General features: G+C 49.5%; 1 protein-coding gene across 6 annotated transcripts in view; it reads right to left on the bottom strand.

Moving 5' to 3' along the window:
* Positions 1 to 4,580, bottom strand: part of MARCHF10 (membrane associated ring-CH-type finger 10) — an 84,626-nt gene extending 80,046 nt beyond the window's left edge. For 2 of the 6 annotated variants that reach the window (XM_058676254.1, XM_058676255.1), the window contains exon 1: positions 4,253 to 4,568. The gene's annotated coding sequence lies outside the window, so the exon portion shown is untranslated. Of the gene's footprint in view, positions 1 to 2,399; positions 2,556 to 4,252 lie in introns of those variants that run through there. The other 4 variants (XM_058676251.1, XM_058676253.1, XM_004597267.4 and 1 more) reach the window with 4 other exon arrangements.
* Between the last annotated feature and the right edge of the window lie 15,693 nt (positions 4,581 to 20,273).

Below are 20,273 nucleotides of genomic sequence, written 5' to 3'. Positions count from 1 at the left end.
GTTTAGTGGGCAAAAGGGCTGGTGGTAGGGGTAGGAGCGCGGGGAGAGAGGGAATTGTGGCAGTCATTAACCAAGCCCCTGAGAAGGCCACCTTTCTAAATATTTCCATGTATTAACTCATTCGGTTTTCCCAAGGCTAAGAGGCAAAGACTAGCTCTCATTTTGGCAGGAGAGGAAACTGAGGCACAACAAGTTCGGTGACTTGCCTAACGCTGCAGCGCTAGATTCTGGAAGCACTGGGATTTGATCCTGGAGCATCTTATACCAGTGCCCACACTTAAGCACGATTGGAAACTCACAGGGGAGAAAGCCCCCAGGACGTGGTAATTCCTGGATGGGGTCAGGGAGGGAAGCAAGGGGCTGCCTGAGAGTTTAGCTGTTGGGTCAGGGCAGGCTGTGGGCAGATTGCTGCGGGTGCGTGGGCGGGGGATGAGTTTAAAGTGTCTGGGGTCTGGAAACTGATCATCTAGCGGTTCTGGAGCCTGTCCAAGAAGGCGAAGGTGCGGGCCTTGCTGGCACCTTGATGACAAGTTGAAGGCAGAGTGAGTCCAGAGGAGAGAGAGGGTGCAGGGTGAAGCTACCAGGGTTTTTCAGAAAGTTTGTGGAGAAATGGAATCAAAAGGTAGGCTTATTATCATGCAAAAAAAAAATTGAAATCCACACGTCATTGTATTTCTTCACAAACATTTTTTTTTTCATGAATACTTCCAAGATCCCTTTCATGCACAATTTCCAACTTTTTTTGTCTTCCAGATAAGCTTCTTTTGCCTGTCCCTTTTCCGTGGACAAAGTGAAGCTCCCCAAAACTTCAGGACAGGCAACTCACAGGAGCCTGACCAGAAACCGGAAAGGTCAGAGGCAAATCAGGCAAGTGCAGGTTCACGGGGAGGCTTGAGGGAGAGGCGTGTTTCAGCATGGAGAGGCAAGGCTGCAGGCAGACTGGCAGGAGGGAGGCTTTGGAAACGGGAAATGAAGTGCCAGGCAACAGGCTCTGAGGCTTTAGCAGGCATGGCCCTGACAGGTGTGCCCTAATCCAATGATCAAAACACTAAAGCTCACACTGTTACAAGAGAGCTGCTGGGCCCCGTGGGGGTAGTTGTCAAAGCTCCCACCCTGACCCCCTGAGCTAGTCCTAGGAGACACCGCAGGGTTAGAGCAACCTAGGCTGCACTGCAGTTGCTAGCCTCCGGCACTTTCCCGTGCTCCATCCAGGTGTGTGGGTCAGGGACCATGAGTTTGCACCTGACTCTTGGTGACCCCATAACCAGCTAGGCAGTGCTGCCATCCCATGAGGTTCAATGCCCAGCTCTGAACGGCTGGAAACCCTGTGTTTGCAGGTCCCTCAGGTTTCTATACTGGAAAGCTGCCATTTGAGAGTCGGAGTGTGAGCCGACAACCCAAAATGTAGTTCCACAGTCACTATGCAAAACCCACAGTTTGTTTCTGAACCCCCTGAAGGCATCATTTCTGTGACTGTACTTTTACAGCTCACTTTTCATGTGAACTTTCACCTGCTTAGCAGGGATTATTAGAGTTACTTACTATATATTATTATTTACTAATAGAATTACTTTTTAGAAAATAGTGGTATTCACAAGTAGCCCCTGCTACTCCTTTAGGAGGAGAAGCAAGGCAAGTGGAGTCAGAATGAGAATATAGGGATGGTGGGAATTGTCCCGGAAGGGGTCCGTCCCCAGGTCTGCTTGGATGATACATTGTAGCTGATCTATCCTGCCTTTGGTACAGTGCTGCTTTAAGGTTGCTTCCAAAGTCAAGAGGCATGAAATGACTTCATCTAACTAGGTAGGCAACACCAACATTTGCATGGCTTGCCTGGCTTGCCTGGCTTGCCTGGCTGCCTCTGACTTCACAATCACCTACCAAATAACGGGCTTAAAAATTGCCTGCAGGTGATCTCTTTCCTCCCATAAACCTTCCCTGGTGCCGTATTTGACTACGAAATAAATGTTTAGGTGTGTCGTGGTCCACAGATCATTTCTTATTTAAGTACATCAAGACTTTGAAATGAAACAAATCCTGCAGACATCAAGGAAGCAGACTCTTCGCTTCAAACCAAGGAGATGGAAGGTTACCTAAGGCTAGCCAAATCTCCATGTTCATTTGACCTTCAAGTTTGAAGAGTTGGCCAGGATGGACAAGAAACAGAAAAAAGCATGTGGAAAACATATCCACCCGAGATAACCCTTACTTCCTGGATCTCAGCTTTGTGGGACTACTCCACCAGACAGCCAATGGGAACCAAGAGGTCTTTTTGTTTTGTTTTTTTTGTTTTTTTTCTATCAGTGCAGACTGGTGGGAAGACAAAGAATAGAGAAGAAAACATAAGCTAGCTGCATTATTTCCAGAGTAGAATTTAGAGGTCTTTCCCTATTACTCACCCTTGAATTGCTTCTCAATTTACAAGGCACTCCAGGTCATGCACATGCCTGTTTTAAGTCTCTGGTGAAGAGCTCTTGTGCCAAATTTGTGACTTAAAAGGGGTGGTAAGAAACCATATTAAGGAGGTAGGGGAGAGGGGAGGAGAGGCTCTGGGGGGGCTGGGAGTAGGGAGTCTGGTTGGCAGGAAGCGAGAGCAAATGATTCTTCTGGACCTCAAAATTCTACACATCTGTGAAATTTCAATGAGGAATATTCTAAGAACTCTGTGACATGCACATCCCTGTCTGGTGTAAATCTCCGGCAAATTCAAACTGATTGCCCTGAATAAGGAGAAAAGAATGTGACTGTAGAATCTATTTCTTTCAGTTCTCTTTAAGAAAGAAATCCTCCTGCAGCATGTTCCATTTGCAGCTCCTCCTTCACACTTGCCAGAGAACGGATCTGAAAGGAGCCCCTCAACAACAGCAGGTCCGCCGTGTTCTTACAACATCCTCGGATCAGAAGCACTAGGTCCACGTGGTGGAGTAGCCAGTGGACGCCAGCATCCCATGTGGGTGCTGCTTCGTGTCCCACCTGCTCTGTTTGCATCCAGCTCCCTTATGATGGACTGGGAAAGCAACAAAGGATGGCTCAAGTCCTCGGGACCCTGTACCTATGTGGGATACATGGAAGAAGCTCCTGGCTTCAGTTCAGCCCAGCTCTGGCTGTTGTGGCCATTTGGGGAATGAGCCATTGGGATGGAAGACATCTTTCTCCATCTCTCCATATCTCTGCTGCTGCAATAAAAATAAATAAGTCTTGGGTCCAGCATGGTAGCCTAGCAGCTAAAGTTCTCGCCTTACGCATACTGGGGTCCCATACGGGTGCTGATTCTAATCCAAGCGGCCTTGCTTTCCATCCAGCTCCCTGCTTGTGACCTGGGAAAGCAACCAAGGATGGTCCAAAGTCTTGGGACCCTGAACCCCATGTGGGAGATCTGGAAGACACTCCTGGCTCCTGGCTTCGGCCTTTGCGACCATTTGGGGAGTGAATTAGCGGACTGAAGATCTTCCTCTCCATCTCTCCTCCTCTCTGTATATCTGACTTTCCAATAAAAATAAATAAAATATTTATAATAAATAAATAAATCTTAAGAAATATTCATTAGAGTGAGTATCTTCATTCATGGCGTAAGAAGGGAAAAAGTGAATTTAGTCTCTTCTTTAAGCTCAAGATTCTCCCGGAACCAAATCTAAATGACTGAGTGTCCATTAGATTTATCAATCTTCCCCCTCCCCCACTCCTTCTCACAACTGGGTTCTAGGGAGAGGCTCTGGGCAATCTTGTTTTCAACCTTTTCCACAATTAATGAATGTGCAATGACAAGGAGGACGGGAACTGTTTCCATCTCAGCCTTAAAAATATCCAGTTGACATCTGGTTTTCCAGCACCCCTAGTACTGTGGACAGGTGAATGGATTGGGGGCGCGGACCAGAGTGAAAACCACCTTGGCTTCAGGAGGCGCAGATGTGGGAGGAGGACGGATTTGTTTTGGGCACCGACCTTCGAAACCCATTAGGGAGAAGAGGTTAGAGACTCAACGCGTTCATTCTTGGGGGGTGGGGGCACAGCCGCGTGTGCCTTTTCTGGACCTGCAGCGCCGAGGCTGCGCGAAGATCTGTAGTTGCGGGCGATGCGGGGGCGCCAAGGACCCCACACCCGCCCCGTTGAACGGCTGCGGTAGCCCGCAGGCAAGCAAAGAGGATCGATTTCCCTCCAGCATCTCGAAAGCCGAAAGGCAAGGCTGCCCCTCTCCCCACGCCCCCTACCTCTCGGGGACTCGGCAAGGAGGACCAGCGTAGCGGGCCGTTACCTGTTGGGTCCGCCCTTCTCCCCTGCCTGGGGCTAATGGTGTCGAGGGGTGGGGCGCGCCGGCTGGTCCAGAGCCGAGTTGCCCATCAATCGCCAGGGGGCCGTCCTTGCGTCCTCTTCCTCCTCTCGCTTCAACCCTCCCTCGACTGGCCCCTCTCCCTGCTCCTGCCCCTAAGCTGCTTCCCGCGGAGGCCGCCGGCCTTTCCAGGGGTGGAGGCGGGGGGAGGCGGCTGCCTGGCGTCCTCGTGTTTCCTTGGTAACCGGCCTCCTCAGGGCTCGTGCGGGGCTCCAGCCGCCCGCCACGCGCTCGGGGCTGGGGCTGGGGCGGGGCCCGAACGGTCCAGTGCCCAGGCTTGGGCTCCCCGCCCGTTGCCGTGGGAACTAGGAGGGATACGGTTGGAAGGCAGAGCAAGATGGTGGCGGGTAGAGTTGGGATGCGCTTTGGCTTTGTCTTGATTTCTAGGTCCAGATCCAGATACGGAAGTCCCCACTACCTTCCCAAATTCCTGGTGTGCTTTCTGCAGGATAGTTAGACAATGAGAAAAGAGCAGAAAAAGAACATTAAAGGTGGTGTGTGCAAAGACACTTGGATTGTGGAGGCTCAGTTGGGCAGGGGTCTAGGAAAGGCTTACTTAGTCCCACCTAAAAGAAGAGAAATCAGGTGGCCCCAGGTCGCTTCCCCATCTTCCCAAGGGAAGAGGAGCTTAGAGACTTGGGCCAGTGCCTATGGTTTGGGAAAGAAGGTGCCAACATTCTGCTTATAAAAGAGAAAGCATACATAGAAAAAGAGATCTTCCTGCCATCCCCGGATGACCTCAATAGTCGAGGGGCTGGTCTGGACAAAAACCTAGAGTCCAGAGCTCCACCCAGTCCTTCCATGTAGGTGGCAGGGCTCCAAGTCCTTGGGGCATCCTCCGTTGCTTTCTGCAGCACATTAGCAGCGAGCTGGACCAGAAGCGCAGTGGCCAGGACTTGAGCCAGTGCAGTGAGGTGGAAAGTTGGTGTTCTAGACAGCAGCTTAGTTTGTAGAACCACGGGGCTGACTTGAGCCATCTCTCTGCAGGGTTGATGTCTGTCCAGGTGAAGATGGCCCTTCCACTTACTATGCGTATTTAGACATCCTGTACCATAGCAACTTTATGTCAAGATGGGACATTTCTGATTGGGTAGGGAGAGGGAAAGTAGAGACTTGAAATTCTTGGTCCTTTCATCAGTGTCTGGTTTGGGTGTCGTCTCCCCTACATGCAGGCTGTGGCTTATACTACTGCAATAGTGTGTCCTTTTTTTTTTTTTCTAAGAAATTATTGATTTTAAAGGCCACATTATGGACAGGGAAATCTTTCCATCTGCTGGTTCACTCTCAGATGGTTGCAATGGCCAAGGTTGGATCAAGCCAAAACCAGGAGCCTGGAACTCTATCTGCGTTTCCCACGTGGGTGGCAGGGTCTGAGGCATTCAGTTTTTTGCTGCACACCATTTGCCGCTGCTTTCTTAGGCACATCAACGGGGGCTGGGTAGGGAATGCGGCAGCTGGAACTCGAGCTGGCACCCACATGGGTTTTTGGCACTGCAGACAGTGCCTTAACTTGTCGTGCCACAATGCAGGTCCCAAGTATCATGTCGTGCTTTCTACTGTCACCATCACGCTAATGACTGGATTATTTTAAGGGCTTCCTAGTGGCGCCTCTTCTCCTGTGCCATCACCCCCATCCTCTTTTTAAAATTATTTTTTATTTTTGATGATTTTTATGTAGTTGATTATGGTGATAAGGGTCAAGGGCCACAGGAAGGTGGGTGAGACCATTATTCCCACATTCTCTTTTTTCCTTCCTGTATCTGGGGGAAGAGGGAAGATAAGGGGAGAAGCCACACCCAGCCCCCCGAACACCCCTGTACCCTGGGATGGAGGACGGCCACCCAATACCACCCAAGGGTCCCCGATATGGGGCATGCCCTGAGGGTTCTGCTCATGAGGTTTCAATAGTTCAACATTTCTGAATTACTGCCAACCTCGCCACTCCAAGCATGATGAAATCTCTCCAGAATCCACTGATTGCCATAGTCCACCTTAGAGTCTCTGCCAAGATATTCATTGCCAACACATGGCTGGGGTAGTTGATCAATTTGTTCTGTCCTCGTCCTCTGTTATGGTGGTACAGAGTGTCCTCTGCTGACTCCAATGTACTGCCACATCCTCCATGTGCACCTGGATATGCTGTCCACTGCTCCATCTAAGCCACTGAAGAGGCTCAGCTCTGACACATGCACTACATGCCCAGACCATGGAACCTACAATTCTCTCAATGGTTGGGGCTCTGAATCCGGCAATTCTTTTGGGGGGATCTCCAAAGAAACTTAATCTGAAGTGATCCCAGATCTGGTTCTTGTGTGTGCTTGTCAGTACAGGGTTCAGCACAGTTTTTCACCCCAATCAGCTTATGCATATGCTGGTGGTTGCAATCGCTGGTTCAGTTCTGTCTCCAGTCCTGTCTTTTATACCAACCAATGGGTGTTTGAGCCCAGCCCAATCCTGCCCACCACACACTCAGCCTTCATGGACACTAGTGGAAGCTGCAGCCTAGCTGGAGCGACCCGCAATAACCCCCACCAGGCCCGCCCCCTGCCCTGGTTTCCATGCTTGCCAGTATGTGCAGCAGGCTGGTCCAATATGTCCCACATCCCATTCAGCTCTCATATGTGTCAATGGGTATTGAAGCCTAATTCAACCCAACCAGCCCCACTATCCAGCCCACACACATGCCAGGGCGTGCCACTATCTATTTAGCCATACCTGTCCAAGTCTTGGTTCTTATGCGCTCCAGTGAGAGTGGTAACCCAAGAGGGATGTGCCTCTGTTTCCCTAATGGGCCCACTCCCACTCCCGGATCTTACACTCTCCAGATGGTTCTGCAGTTTAACTTGATAAAATTTGCCCCCAGTGCCAGTATCTGCCAGCTGATGTTGCGGCAAGGCCCAACCAACCCACACCCACTCTGGCTTATGCATGCACCGGTAGGAACGGTCAACCCAGCCTGATTCCCCTGATTCAGCCCACATGAGGCCAACAGGTGTTGTAGCCTTGCCTGACCTGGTCTGCCCCGATCCCAACTCTTACATTCACCAGTGGGACTGGTGGTTCAGCAGGGGAGTCCCATACAGTTCCCCTACTGCCTTTGCCCCCTCTCCCCCCTGGATCTCACATGTGCTGGTTGGGTACTGTGGCCCAGTGTGGCATGGCTTACCTCTCCTCGACATTTGCTAGTGGGTACTGTAGCCTGGCCGGGCTTGGCCCACCCTCAATTCCAGCTCACGCTGGTGTAGGCTACAGCCTAGCTCAGCCTAGCCAGCTCCCAGTTCTGGCCCTCATGTGAACTGGCTGTGTTGTGGCCCAGCCCAGCCTGACCCATACTCTGTTCTGGTGCTTGGATTTATCAGCAGGTGATACGATCTGGCCCAGCTTGGTTGGCCCCCGACCTAAGCCCACTATATGCTGGTGGATACTGTTCCTTGGCCTGATCTGTGCTGCTCCCTATTGTGGTTCTTGCGCTCACCTTCAGGGACTGTGTCCTGGCAGAGGAATTCCCCAAGCTCCTCCATCAGAACTTCTCCTAATGCCAGATCTCACATTCACTGGTGGGTCCATGGGCCAGTCCTACTTAGTTCACCTCCTGTCCTGGCAGGAACAGTGGCCTTTCCTGACTGGCTTTCACCCATTCTGGTTCTTACTGCTGGGAGTCACAGCCCAGCCAAGCCTGGTCCACACCCAGACACAGCTCACACATGGCTCAGCAGGGGCAGAGACCTAGCCCAGCCTGTCCTACACCTACCCTGGTTCTCCAGAGCACCAGTGAGTGCTGGAGTCTAGCTCAGTCCGGCGCATCGCAGACCCAGCCCACACTTATGCTGAAGGACACTGCAGCCATGCCCAAACTAGATAGCAGTTCCCATTCTGTTCTGCACACTCACCAGTAGGAACCACAGCCCAGCCAGGGTGTCTCCTTTGCTCCCCAACCAGGCCTATTCCCAGCCACAGATTGCACATTTGCCAGTGATTGCTCTGACCCAGCTTGGCATAGTCCCTTACCTGTCTTGGCCTTTGCCTTAGATGCTGTAGCCTAGCCTGACCGGGCCTGCCCCTAGTCCCAACTCTTGCTGGTAGGTGCTGGAGTCTGGCCCTACTCAGTCTATTCCCATCCCTGGCTCATGAAAACTGGTAGGTGTGCTAGCCTAGCCTGGTATGACCTGTGTTCCAGCCTGGTTTCTGCACTTGCCAGTGAGCTAAGGTTTGCTTGGGCCTTCCTGGTCCATCCCCTTCCAAAACCAACTGACACATAGCCAACAGTTGGAACTACCTTGCCCAGCCTGCTCAACTCTCAGGCCTTAATCACAAGCTCACCAGCAGAAGCTATGATGCACTAGGGGAGTTTTCCAGGTTCCCCAACTCCCCAGACCCAGATCTCACACATGCCAATGGGTACTAGTCCCTTGCCCAGCACAGCCTGCATCCTAGCCTGAGCTGATAAATGTTGCAGCCCAGCCCACCCCACACCCTGTTGTAGGATGCACATGCAGGTGCTGCAGCTTGGACCTGCCCAGGTTATTCTTGGTCCCTGTATCTGGGGGTGTTGGCAGGTTCCATAGTCACACCCAGCTTAGCCAATCACCATCCCAACTCTTGAGCTAATCAGCAGGACTTGTATTTCTATAGGGTTGGGCCCACATACCCCTCACAGAATCTACCCCCAGACCTGGTTCTCTCTCATGCTTGTTAGTATCATGGCCCTGCCTAATGTGACCCATCCCCTTGCTGACACTCAGTCAGGTACTGGAATCTGGTCCTGTTAGACAGGTCCCCAGCCTTGACTTTCGTGTGGACTGGCATGTGGTGGTCAGCAACGTTCCATTCTAACAAGCCCAACTCCGGATTCCCATGTGGGCTGGTGCATGAGTCTGACCCATACAGATCTTCTAGTCTTGCTCCTCCAAACCACCAGGTCTCAGTTCCCTTGCTTACCTGCAAGTACAGTGGCCCTGTCGTTGAGTGTCCTTCCAGATTCATTTCTCACCTACATGTACAGTGGCCTTATTCATGGATGTCCTTAGGAGGCAATTCCAGGCCCCCAAGACCCCAGAGCTCGTCGCCAGGCAGCCAGCAGGTGGATCCTGGTACTGTTGGTGCTCTGGCCGTCTGCAAGCTCAGGATTCATCCACCGCTTTCAGTGGTGAGCAGGAAGTTAAAAACCCCAGCAGGAAGCTTGGCCTGGCATGAGTTTTCCCTGAGCAAACTTATCTGGACTCCCTCAAGGTCTGAATGTCCAGCAGCCACTTGTACACCTTAACCAGCTATTCAGGAAGAGAGAGAGAGAGAGAATAACATTCACTTATCCATTCCCCAAATGCCTGCAAATGGTTGGGATTGGGCCAAACTGAAGCTGGGAACAAAACCCAGATCACCCACATGGGTGACAGGAACAGAATTATTTGAGCCTCAACACTGCCTGCCAACCTCTGAATTTGGTGAGGAGCTTGAGTCAGGAGTCAAACCTAGGTCCTCAGGTATGGGACATGGGCATCTTCATCATGAGGCTAAATGCCTGCTCCTCACCTCTGTATTTTGTGGAAGTCATTGAAGACCCAGGATCCCATGCTTGGCTCTGGAGGCCTGAAAGCGCTTTTGAGTTCATTGAAAATGATCATTGGACCCACTGCGGTAGACTAGAGGCTAAAGTCCTCACCTTGCATGTGCTAATATCTCATGTAGGTGCCAGTTCGTATCCCGGCGGCCCCGCTTCCCACCTAGCTCCCTGTTTGTGACCTGGGAAAGCAGTCCAGGAAACTCAAAGCCTTGGGACCCTGCATGCATGTGAGAGACCTGGAAGAAGCTCCTAGCTTTGGATTGGCTAGCTCAGCTATTGTGGCAACTTGGGAAATGAATCAGTGGATGGAGGATCATTCTCTCTTTCTTGCCTTCTCTCTGTAATCCTGACTTTCCAATAAAAATAAATAAATCTTTGGAAAAAAAGAAAGAAAATTATCACTGTAGGAATCAATTTGCAGTAATCACACTCATCGGAAGACTTGCCTTCTACCTGACCAAGGTATTGCTTTAGTCCCTAAAATAAAGCTGGCAGGGTGGTGCTGATCAAGTGCACACAGCACTTCTTACCAGAAGATGGATGGAAAGCCCAACAGGATTGGAGGATATTGATGCGGGTCCCAGTGTTCTCCAAGGTTACAAGCAGCAGGTGGAGGAACCATTCCAGGATTGCATCCAACAGGTGGGAGAGTCAGCCTCCTCCCTCCAGTGGCTTTAGTTCACATCACTGATGTGGATACGCTGCAATGGAGCTTTCGGTTACTACAACTTGGCTTCACTCACCTGCCTTCTTTTCCATCTTCATGGGACCGTGTTTCTTCCAGGGACAGCAGAGTGTGGTCCTGAGGCCACCAGGATTCAAATCCTAGCAATGGCCCTTGCTGCATGATAGTGAACCCTCCTCACCCTTCTTGTAGTTAGGACAGGAATCGTAAGGGTCAATGGCATAAAGAATGCAAAGCTGCTGGCACCATGCATGACACTTAGTTGCTCCTCGGCAAGTGGTCACTGTCACTCTTTTTCTTTTTATTAAAATTTATTATTATTGGAAAGCCAGATATACAGAGAGAGGAGAGACAGAGAAGAAGATCTTCCATCCAATGTTTCACTCCCCAAGTGAGCCGCAACAGGCCGGTGCGCGTCAATCCGATGCCGGGAACCAGGAACCTTTTCCAGGTCTCCCACGCAGGTGCAGGGTCCCAAAACTTTGGGCCGTCCTTGCACTGTCACTCTTATGACAGTGTTTGTAGATTCTGTTCTCTGGGCTGGGATTGGAGGACCCACATCTCAAGGTACAGCTCTTACGAATATAAATACCTCTAAAGGCTTGTTACTTCTTTAAAATGTTGATCTTACCTTAATTACCTCATCGTGGTTAATTTCATATTGATTACTTTCTGGCCTGAATTATAGAGAGTAACGCTGGGTGACCTCATCTGTAGTGGAGAGGGTGTGTCCAGTTTGGAGTGTGCAGCCTTCCTGGAACCATGTGATATTTAGAAATAACCACTAGGCTTTCATAGGTCAGAGCTTGCCAATTCTTTTGTGGAATAAAGCAGACTCTTTTAGACATTTGCAAACTCCCCACAACATAATGAAACCTATATGCTTTGGCAGGTCACTTCAAATTGTTCTCGTTTGGGACGGTAGCTGATAGCTTGTGCTGTCTCACAAAGAGGCCAGACCCAGGAAAGATTTTGGATCCCACAATGTTCAGCCCACTCTCGAAAGCCCAAGCAGACTTTGATTTCCTTAGGGTTCAGACTTTTCAAACGTGCCATTATAGCAACTGATGCATCTGACACAGGGTTGGCCATGATTATAAGAAATCTGACGATGTAAAACGTGTTGCCTTTTGTATCTGGAAAATGATTTCCAAAGGTAAGAATTTGACTTCCGTGTGGAGGGACTATCTGATCTGTTTGGTCTTTGGATAAACTGAAGCCTGTACATGTTTGGACAGGAACTGGATTCGGGGATTGATCAGCCAGGCCCCAGCGAGACTCGTTTAAACAGCACCAGGAATCTCACATGAGCATTCAACGTGTGTCTGAGCAAATAAATACTGCACCCAGCCAACACGCTCTCTCCTTATCCAGCAGCCAGGGAACCGACACTGACGGAACCATTCCTGGACCTTCCCAGAGCAGATGTGACTCTGGGACGTTGTGTTTGGATAAAAATGTGGAGCAAGAGAGGGAGGCAGCACAGTGACCACCAGAAGGCAGTCTCCTGCTTCCTGACCGTCATTTCCAGCTGGGACCATCCCAGACGCTCAGCGCAGTGCACCGCTCCCCTCCCTCACACTCAGCATGACCATGTCACAGATGCACATTCGGTCCCGACACAGAATCTTCACAATGCCTGCCCTCTTTTTAAAAGTTATTTTTATTTGACTTTATCTGAAAGGCAGACAGAAAGACAGACTGATTCATCTTCCATCTGCTGGTTCAATCCCCACATGGCTGCAACAAGACGAACCAGACCAGAATATTGAAGCAAACACAGGTTGTTGGCAACTGCTGCCAGTATCCAGAGAAATGTTTAATGAATTAGGATATCTAGGACATTGAAGGTCCTTGAATTTCAGGTAGAGTTCCCATGTTGACAAATCAAGTAGGCACACTGACAAATGAATGCCAAGACACCACTAGGGACGGTGATGGTGGGAACCTACTTTGAGGGGATGACGCTAAGGGATGAAGGGGAGCCAGTCCTCCTTGCAGGGGAAAAAAACGAGGCTGGGACAATCCTCAGATGAGAGGGAGCACAGGGGACCCAAGCATGTGGGAGAAATCAGTGCGGCTGGAAGATTGCTGGGAGTGAGCGCTGGCGGGGTTGCAAGTACTGAGGTTGGATTTTATCCCATGTGCAAAAGCCATTGAATGGTTTAGACATGTGCGCTTCCTGTGTATGCAGGCACATGTGTCTGTGTGCGCATGTGAATACATCGGACATACCACGCAGAGCTCCCCGTGAGAGCTGCAAGAAGGTTCCTCCCCACGACTTTGTGGTGCGTGCTTCTATCTTGCAGATCCATGCCATTCAGACACATGCTTGTCCATGGGCTGAGGCTGGATGCACAAAGATGGATTAGCAAAGCTCTGGCTTCTGGTTCCGCAACACACCCATGCCCGGGGGTGCCATGGTATCGAGCATCATTTCCTGACTTCTCAGTCCCTCATTACAACACTTTCCCACAGTGCCCGTGTATCAATGCATTTTTATCAAGTCCTGAGTCTTGCTCTTTCTCCCCCTCTTCATTTCGTGGTCTCCTCCCCTGTTCATCCCTGCATCCTCTCTGCCTTTCTCATTACGAGTCAGAGCTACTTGCCAAACCACAACTCTCAGATTTCTATTTTTCCCAAACAAGTTTCTTGGCTGGTTCCACAGACTTCTGTAATTGCTTCTCTCTCCTGCTATCCAGTGCCTTCTGCTCTCACCCGCAAGCCTAACCACCCCCTCCCCGACGGGCTACCAGGTGGAAAAGCGGCAACAGGGGGAAAAAAAAACCTACTCTCCTCCGGTACTAGGAAGGAGTTAACCTCCCACAGCACACTGCTGTGGCTCCAGGCCCTGGCCATCAGCGGATGGTGGAAGGCGGTTCTGGAAAACCAGATGGGACGGAAGATAGCAGCGTGCAGTGCCCCTTCTGCGGCTCGCTGCACCCTCTGAGTCCAGAGGACGAGAGAACATTCTCGGAACATGACTTAACCACGCTCAGGCCTCAGACGCATTCCTGGAAGCGTGCGAAGTGTGCTCTCCCAGCAAGCCCCAGCAGGGCAAGTGGGACGGGCTTGTCAGCGTGCCTCTCTGAGTTGCTACCTTCACAAAGACAGCTTCGGAGCCAGTTTATTTTAAAGTGTACATATTTTTTAAGCAGCCAGGCTTTCCAGCACACACACACACTATTGGGCCTCCTGTGGCTGTGTATCCTCAGAGCTTTGTACTGTGATGACTGGGTGTTCTTGGGGGGCTTCAGGGGCTGTTGAGGTCATAGATTAGTAGGAAGAGTTAGAGAAAATGCTTGCCAGGTATGGAAAAGAGAAACGGGAGATCATCTGGACCCAAAGCAGAGCGGAGGTGGAGCCCCAGCATGGTTACAAAAGATCCTTTATTTCACTTACAGCTGACGTGTGTGTGTGTGTGTGTGTGTGTGTGTGTTTAACACAGGCGGCTTAGCTGAGTGACTTTAAGAAATTAATTTAATTGAAAAGTGATTCAATTACAAAGAGAGGAAAAAGCATTCGGCTGGCATCCTAGCGGGTCAGAGGCCACTGCTAATGCAATATTTCATCAATTGACTCATTGCTATTCTGTCCTTGATATGATTTAGTTTCTCAAATGGCTCTTAGTGTGGCAGGCTGGCACAGCAGACAGCGCACAGATTCCCCCTTAATCATTACAGTGTGTCTACTTACAGATTTTAAAAGCAATTAAGCGATTTTAAATATTTGAGTGTGCAAGTGTGTGTGTGTGTGTGTGTGTGTGTGTGTATGCGCGCACACATGCGCAGAGATTTGCTCAACATGCAGAGCGGGGCTTCAGCAAACACTAGGACAGTGTTGAATCTGCACCCAGTAGTGCCCTTCCTGCATCTCAAAGAGCTTCCTGCAGACTACCGGCAGGCATTTCTCAGGCTTGTTGAATATGCCTTTCTCTCCCCTTAACGGAGACAAAGAGCTACCCTGTGTTCCCGGGCCAAGGCCTCTCCACTGGTGCTGAAGCCTGGAGCCGTCCCAGCGGCCATCGCTTACCTGCCGTGCGGTGCCGGCGCTGAGAACTGGCACACTGTCCATCTGTAATGGAGTACGCTGACCCTGCGTGCGTGTGCACAAAGCGTTCATACGGTTTTCTTTTATTTACTGGTTTCGATGCAAAGCAGGTCATCTTGATTAAGAGCGCCGGGGCTGGAGGTGAAGGTGCATGGGAGGGGAGGAGCAGGGGAAGGGTCCTGCGCACCTGGGGGCTGGCCGCCTCCTGCCCTAACCTGGCCCACGCCTCTCCCGCTTCACCTTCCTGTCAGAATGTAGTGTACAGAGTTTGGGGTGCAGCAGGACTCGCTGCAGAGTTCTGCATGCCTCTTGTCTCTGTTGGTGTCTCCAGCCAGGCTCGATGCTACCTTCCTCCCTAAATGCATCAAGCACCAAGGATGTTGTAGGGTTCTCAGGACTTCCCAGAACTAGCGGGCCATCTTTGTGCTTGTGGGGGAGGAAGAAGAGCAAGCAAGACCAACGGTGGAATCAGCTTTGCGGCTGAGATAGGTGTGTGCCTGCAGGGGTTTGGGGAAATGACACTTCAAGAGAAGGCTCTCACGGCCCCAGGCTCCTCCAGCGCCTCCCACGGGTGCTGGGGGTCCCGCTGTGGAGGAGGGGTTCCCTTCCCACGCAACATGGTTCAGCCTGAAGAGCTGGCAGGATTGCAGGCTGTGTGAGCCAGTGCCAGCTTCCCAGCCTTCTGTCTGCACCCGTTTCCTCTCTCTCTTGTTTGGAGGGAGGCGCTGCAGTTTTATCAAAAGCTGCTCAGGGCGGCTACCCCTAATGCACACTCACGGAACTGAATTGGTCTGAGAACTAGTTGCAGCAAGGTATAAATGACCTAGGATGCAAGGTGCACCTGGGAGCATGCGCAGGTGCGAGGTCTGGCAGCCTTGCCGCAGGAGAGCCACCACGTGCTACGTAGTGATTCCTCAGTATGCTTACAGGGCTTCTGGCAGTTGCACACACGCTGGACAGTCGCCCATTGAATCTGCACAAAGAGCTGGCTTCATTTCCAAACGCTCAATCTTCCACGTTTTTCCCTCCCTGCCCTCTATTGTGGCCTTGCGATAAGGCGAGGGTGGAGCCCGAGAACTGCTAATCTCAGCGCCCTTGGCTTCAAGTCCCACAGGACGGCTTTGGCGCCTTGTGGAGGCTGTTGATGGAAAACAAAGTTACAGTGGCAACGTCCCTTGTAAGCATGTTCGGTGCCCAACACTTGTATTTCCTGCTTGAGGACAGAGGACAGAACTGGCATGAGTGTGTAAATGGGGAAAGTGCTGTAAATGGATAGATGGAGTGAAATTTTCTTCCCAATCGGGTGGAGAGAGATATGGCCAGGGACCGTATGTTACTCCTTTACTTGGTGTCCCACTAGAGTTCTCTCTGAAGACCACCACATGTAGTGTCCAAACAGCGTAAAGCATACTGGGAAGGGCTGTAGTCATAAAGTAATGGGTACCGGTTCAAGCCCCAGCTGCTCTACTTCCCATCCAGCTTCCTGCTTAAATGCCTGACATCATGCATCTGACGTGAGGGACTAAAACAGCGTGAATGTTGGTGGGAGCGGAGCCCCGGGAACAAGTTTTCTGAGGTTATCAAGAGCTGGCTGTGCTGTTTGGATCTGTGCATCCCATTCAGCCAAGGTTGTGCAGATGCAAGACTAGAAAGGGAATGATTTTCCAACCCTCGATTGCTATTTTAACATGTACATAATACATCTATTATGCATGTATACATATGTATTTCATCAGAGCATCACTGTCAGTTGAATTTTACCCTTTAATCACCATCAGTGGGAGACTTACCAAACTGCAGAGCTCAGGGGGACAAGTCCTCAAATCATGGCAGAGCCTATGAGATCATCAAGTGCCTCACTCCCCTTCCCCAGGCATTTGAATCAGAAAAAAAAAAAAAAATACAAAGAGGCCTGGGTGGGGTAGGGTTTTTAAAGTCACCTAAATGATTCTAATGTGTGGCCTGGCAAGGAACCCAGAACAACTCCCTTCATCTGCGAGGTGGAGAGGCAGAGGTTCCCTGAGAGGGACAGTCACCTGCAATCCCACAGCTCTGAAGAAGCAGGTGCACCCCAAGTCTAGGCATTCCTGTCTCCATCTCACACTCAGAGAAACACGTCAACAGTGTCCTCACAATGGGCCATGCCCTTGCGATAGCCTCAAGTTCCTCTCAGCTTGAGCTAGGGTCCTGCAGACCGCCATTGCCCACCAGGGCAAGGAAGGATTGGCCAGACCACATAGCATTGGCCCTGGAAAGATCCAAGCTCGAAGCTCAGCGTGTAATCTCTACTGAACACATGTTGCTTTTGCCCCATGATAAGTTGAAAAAAAGAAGAGTCCTAAGGCACCAGTGTAAGTTGGCATTGTTTGTGTATCCAAACCCCAGGCGGGTAATGCCCTGAGCCAGGAGGACAGGACAAGGGCAGTGAGGGGGAGGGGCTCAGCTGGCTCACCTCCTGCTCCCCCTAGCCCCTGGGGGTGTGGGCAGGTGGGAGAGGGAATGCAGGTCCAGGGCAGTCAGACCTGCCAGCTGCTTAGAGAAGCTGGAAATTCAGGTTCCTGCTTGTTGCTTAAACATTCTGGTGAGTGAAGGGTGGCCACTAATTTGGTTTTGAGGAAAACATCACTAGGGTCTGATATAGCCCCCACGCTAGGTCACACGTTGGGTCAGGTTTGCCAGCATTGCCAGGGCACAGACACCACTTCTGCTACATTTTCTAAGAAAAACTGCCTCTGTGCACACTGGAATATGAAGTACTCCCATCCCATGGAGTACTGGGATGAGTTCCAGCCGTGAATGATTATACATTTGTAAATAAACAGTTGGATTTTTTTATTTGCATTTTTTATCTCAAAAAGGAAAATACCTTAGATGAATAGAGTGTGTGGCACTGAGAGTCCTTGAAGTCATCTAAGTTGTTCATATTTCGAGGCCAGCGCTTTTCAGTTAACAGTTTGAGTCGGTGTTAAAAGTGTTTAACCTGGAAGTCCACATAGAGCAAACACAAACCTAAGTTATTGGTGACGCACAAGTAGAAACGCGCATGAACTCTGTGCGTCTGTTATTTTCCTTACACACAATCTTGCGTATTGCCATGTTCCTTTTTTTTTCTCTCCTCCTTTAGATGATGAAAATCTAAAATTAGAATGTGTGTTTGTGAGACTCTGCCTCAGGTAGACGTCTGTCCCCAGAGAGCCAGAGGTGGGTACCACGTTCCAACAAAAGCTGGAGGGGACAGGATTAAACGACACTCAGATTGATGACATTTGCTTTACCTAAAAACCTCAGGTATTGGGAAAGTGTGTGGCTGCTGTTTTGAGCCACACTGCCCACCTGTCTTAACGACAGAATAGTGTTCTTTTACATAGGGTGCCTTTAGCATTTCGTACGTGATCATGCAAAACTCGTTAAAAGAGCCATTTCTATTTCTGTAATCTGGTTGAGGGTGGAGCTGCTTTTCTCTAGCTGTTTCTAGAACCCGCGTGGTAACAGCTTGGCTGGCAGTATCCCTTCCTAACACATACACATTCCATCCCCTGGGTGACTTTATTTATGGGCATCTACGTGCTTTACCCTGGGCTAATCAAGACTGTAAAAGGATGGCTCGGGGATTTATTCGTCCATGGAATGGTAGCATTTCAGAGGCAGGTTTATCTCATGTCCTTTTTCCCTCCTCCCAATTTAATTAAAACAACAACAACCAAAAAAAGCGTTAGTCCAAATGAGTGACAGTTGGCAGATCTGCATTATTCAACTGGAGGGACTCCAGAGTTTCTGAGGCTTGGAGATGGACAAGTAATTACCTCCTGTCTGTGCCTATTTTCTGCCAGGCGAAGCCCAATGTTTATTGTAAACTATCTTCCATTAAAAGCTGTAATAGCAAGCCTTATGTTCCCACACCATAAATTTGACTTCACTGTTTTTTTATTTACCTTCATGTTTTATATTCTTTGAAATGTTTCATTTTAAGGAAGATAACGGAAGAATGGAAATTGAACACATTCCAAATTCATGCTTGAAAAAAGATATTGCTTAGCACACAGGATTCTTTTCTCATATACTCACACAGCCCTGCTAGCTGCTTTTTGAGTAGTAGCCGCTTCTGTGCAACAAGTAGATGTACGAACTATTCATGTATCATATATTAAATGGTTCAGAAAATTATCTAAAATTTGAAGTTTCACCAGGTCACATAGGCTGAGAACAAGAGTCCTTAACTTTGGTCTAAGGACCCCATTATACTGAAAAAAACAAACAACAACAACAACAAAAACCACCCTGGCAGGTGGACACTTAGCCTCATAGCTAAAACGGCAGTTTAAATCCCTACCCTTCATGTGAGAGTACCGAGGTCCACTACTGGCTCTGCAGCTCACACAGACCCTGCAAAGATGGCAAAAGTGATGGGCTTCCCAGCACTCAAGTGAGAGATGTAGATTTTGTTCCTGGTGCCAACTCTGCAAAGGCCAGCACCAACTCACTGTGGACACTTTGAGAGTAATTCTCTCCCTCTAATAAATAGATGACTTGATTTTTTGAAGCTTTTGTTTGTGTGGATTAACAGTAATCTTATTGTATAAAAAAATCAGAGCTCCCCTCTCTATATCTGACTTTCAAATAAAATAAATCTTTTAAAAAAAGCAGAGCTAAAACTGTCTCTGAACTATTCACTTATCTGCTTAAAAATAATAATAAAGTACTGTTTACATAAATAGCATTTTTGAAAAAAATAACTTTTTCCCAAAACGAAAGCATTTAATGAGAGAGAAGGGTTGTTTTATCTTTTGACTTCATCGACGACAGCTGGATGGTCATGTCTAATCATTCAATCTGGTGTTGAATGTTGAAGGATGTGAAGAAAATGTGTCCCTTCCTAGCTACGGAGTTGGGAAAGACAGTATCTCCACAGCCTTATCAGAGAATTATGGGTATTCTTTTTGTTTTTTAAAGGTTTATTTATTTTTATTGGAAAGTCAGATATACAGAGAGGAGGAGAGGCAGAGAGGAAGATCTTCTATCCATTGATTCACTCCCCAAGTGGCTGCAACAACCGGAGCTGTGACAATCTGAAGCCAGGAGCCAGGAGCTTCTTCCAGGTCTCCCATGCCGGTACAGTGTCCCAATGCTTTGGGGCCGTCCTCTACTGCTTTCCCAGGTCACAAGCAGGGAGCTGGATGGGAAGTGGAGCTGCCAGGATTAGAACCAGCACCCATATGGGATCCTGGTGTGTGTAAGGCAAGGACTTTAGCCACTAGGCTACCGTACCAGGCAAATTATGGGCATCCTTGATGAGTCCTAAACCAAAACTTGATGAGTGCTAGTTCCTTAAGGACTGACTGCAGTGTGGACTCTGAAACCCAATAAAGTAACTTTTCAAATGAATATACTTTGGTTTGCGGGGGGCAGCAACTGTAGGTTTACAGAAAATTAAGCAGAGCCATCCCCTTATACGCTCTCTGACCATCTCCACTAGTGTTGTCTTACATGTATGTGCTATGTATGTTACAATTCATGAATTATCATTAGAATCTGTAGTTTACATTAGGTCTCATTTTTGCGATGTCCAGACCTATGGGCTTAAACAAACATCTTAGAACATGAGGATGCCATCCCATTGCAATGTAGAATAGTTACACAGCCCTAAAAGCCAC

The sequence above is a fragment of the Ochotona princeps genome, chromosome 17, assembly GCF_030435755.1.
Source record: "Ochotona princeps isolate mOchPri1 chromosome 17, mOchPri1.hap1, whole genome shotgun sequence".
Taxonomy (NCBI): domain Eukaryota; kingdom Metazoa; phylum Chordata; class Mammalia; order Lagomorpha; family Ochotonidae; genus Ochotona; species Ochotona princeps.
Note: the sequence above shows the minus strand (reverse complement) of the source record. Positions and strands in the feature narration are given on the sequence as shown.